Here is a 3,430-nt window from a genome sequence, read left to right on the forward strand (position 1 = left end):
TGTTATTATTGTTTTTTATTGTCATGTTATTATTGTCATGTTTTTATTGTCATGTTTTTATTTTCATGTTATTATATCATGTTATTATTGTCGTGTTTTTATTGTCATGTTATTATTGTCATGTTTTTATTGTCATGTTTTTATTGTCATGTTATTATTGTCATGTTATTATTGTCATGTTTTTATTGTCATGTCATGCTGGGATTATTGTCATGTTTTTATTGTCATGTGGTCATGTGTCATGCTGCTGACAGCAGCTGGAAGGAAGGACCTGCGGTAAGGGGGCATAATAAGATAAGATAAGATAATCCTTTATTAGTCCTTATCTTATCTTATCTTATCTTATTATGCCCCCTTACCGCAGGTCCTTCCTTCCAGCTGCTGTCAGGTTGCACAATGTGCAGGAAGTCCTTTTGAGGACCTTTTGTTACCGTTGGCTAGCTGTTTCACACAGTTTTTGTGCTAAGCTAAGCTAACTCCAGCATCAAGCTAGCTTATCTGGGGAAATATGTCAACAGTTGTGTCCTAAATCACTCACTAAGCACAATATAGTGAGTTCATTTTGTAGCGCTGTCCGATTGTATAGTGAGAGTTCTTAAACCCTATATAGTGGACTTAAAGTATCCCATAATGCATCGTGAAACGTAGTGTACAATCTATGGTGACTATTTAACTATTCTCTGGAGGTCTTTTCAGTGTCAGTCCTGTTTCGCACACTGGACACCAATGTGGTTGGTTAACGTTAGAGCATCGAAGTACTGATGCAGTGACTGAAACGGATAAATAAGTCCAGTTGGGATGAGATCACGTCTCGGGTCAGGATGTCGAGTTCAAGTGCCACAAGCTTATACATCACTCAAATAACGCTGCATTCATTGGCGTAGAATATGGTTTTAGTATCTTAAAGAGTTTATGAAAGTTACCCTCCTCCTCCGAGCCAAGCGGTTTGTTCTGTATGACATCTACAGTCTCAAAGCGCTCTCCTTGCTGTGTAGCTGCAGATGGAGTTGGATTCTTGTTCTAGAAATAAAGCCGCACAGAACATCGTGGGTGTTAATAGCTGTGAGTGTGTTTGTGAAATCCTGCAATTACTGTCAGTAACAATATTTCCCCACATGGCCAGAATAAATAAGTGATAAATATTGTTCATTACTGCCCACTGAAAACCACCAGTGCTCAGAAACCCGATGTTTGTCCCCTGAGACTGAACCCCCCCTCAGACTTATTTCATTACGTCTGTTTTTTGCAACCAAATGTTTCTCATTAACCGGTTCCCTTAAAATGACGAGGTTCTTATAAACTCTGTAATCCTTCCTCAGAAATGCTTTTTGTGTCCTACAGAGAGATTTATTAAAACATCTCTCTGCTTCCCCTTCAGAGTCCACGATTGTTTCCGTCCGACAAAGAACAGAGTTCCTTTATGAAGCGCAGCCTTTCACGGCGTGGATCCAGTTAACCCTGGATCCAGTCCAGTTAACCCTGGATCCAGTCCAGTGCCACTGCCTTGATGTTCATTATGTAACACACTCCACTGACTGCATGCTGGTGTCTTTATGTGTGTTGTTGTGCAACGACACACACACACACACACACACACACACACACACACACACACACACACACACACACACACACACACACACACACACACACACACACACTTGTCAAAATGCTTGTCGAAAATGCTTGTTTCCTTTTGGTGAATATGAGCACAATGTAGCAGCAGAATAGAGTTACACACAGAGAGAGAGAGAGGCTGAACCACAGACTGTATGTAAGAAGTCTGAACAGAGAGAAAGTGTGATGCATTATGGGTGTTTGGGAGGGGGGGGGGGGGCATGTTTAACCTGATCTGTGTCAAAGAGTTGGGTGCTACTCCACTGTCAGTTTGTCACACAAAGACACACAAGCACACATTTGCATTTCTTCTTTTTTCGCTGAATCATCTTCCTGTAATCTAATCCCTCTGACAGTATCACATGTGTTTATTCTGTATCAGCCAGTGGTGAAGGTAGCAACACTACAGTGTGTTTGTATGAGGTACTTCTACATAGTCAGTGTTTTACTAGAGTAGATGGAGTAAAGTAATGTTCTGCTGTGGACGTATTTTAGAAACCTAAAAGAATCAATATCAGTTTAAGTGAACGCTATATTAATTATATTTTCACCTCTTTACCTTTCTCTCTTCATAGACACAAGACTCCATTGACAAAAACAGTAACTTTACCTCGCAGAACACAAAAGTCGCTATTGTGGGATTTCAATTGAACCCTTATGAATATTTATGTCACACAATAACATGAACAAACAAACTGATCGAAGCGGCGTTAGACCAGCAACTCCCTTGTTCTGAGATAAAACTACTGTTTTTATCAATTCAGTCTGGTGGCTTTGAAGAAAGCATACTTAACGGCTTCTGGAAATGTGTGCAAAAAAAGCCCCTATTTAAAACGATAAAGCCTCATTTGTATATTTAAACATAACATATCATTCAAATGCAATAGAAAACAAATATTGCCTCATTTGTAAGTTTCCTGGTGCTATATCTCTCAGTATCAACCCCTCTTCTCCTCTGACTGGTTTCCCTGCAGCTGCTTGTTCTGTCCCGACAGGAGAAAATGTGCTGATGCAGCAGATTCTGAGATGATTTTAACACAAAGTGACACGGGGCGGAAAAAATACAAACTGGAGCTGCACAGAAAAACATGAGAACCTCCACAGCAGGTATGAAGCCACATAACATGAGCCATGGGCGAGTGGTTTGACAGTTATTTGGGTGGATTTAGGTTATTAAAAAATGGAGATTCCGTCCAATGCGAGGAATTGGTTCGCCAATAAAGTCTTCTACATATTTATGTAAATCTCATACATCAGATCGATCACAGTCGAAGCTAAACATGAAAACATTGTTGAATGCATTAATGTGTTGAATGTGAGAGAGGCCAAAGCAAAGAGAGAGAGCACTGTGGCGACAGCACATGGACTGTGTTTTTATAGTTTGGCATGCAGACTGACGGTTGGTATTCTAAGCATTTGATTGATTTCCAAAAATGGGTGTTGCCTGTTACCACGGCAGAGTTTCCTCAACTTGACGAGACACCGTGGCTGGTTCATGGTTATATACTGATGCACGATATTTCATACACAGGAGCAAAACATACAGACTTTAAAGTTGTTAAGCTTCATTTGTTGTTGTCTTCTGTCTCTTTGCAGTCTTTACGCAGCTCTTTGTAGTCATTCTGTGTCTCCTTGTAGTTGTTTTTTGCTCTTTTTGTGTTTTTCCTGTGGTTACTTTGTACCTTTTTGCAGATGTTTTGTGTCACTTTGTAGTCATATTAAGTCTCTTTGTAGCTGTTTTGCATCTATTTGTGGTCTTTTTGTGTCTGTAGTTGTTTGGCCCCATTGTGTAGTCCCCTTGTTTCTCTTTGTA

The sequence above is a fragment of the Anoplopoma fimbria genome, chromosome 17, assembly GCF_027596085.1.
Source record: "Anoplopoma fimbria isolate UVic2021 breed Golden Eagle Sablefish chromosome 17, Afim_UVic_2022, whole genome shotgun sequence".
Taxonomy (NCBI): domain Eukaryota; kingdom Metazoa; phylum Chordata; class Actinopteri; order Perciformes; family Anoplopomatidae; genus Anoplopoma; species Anoplopoma fimbria.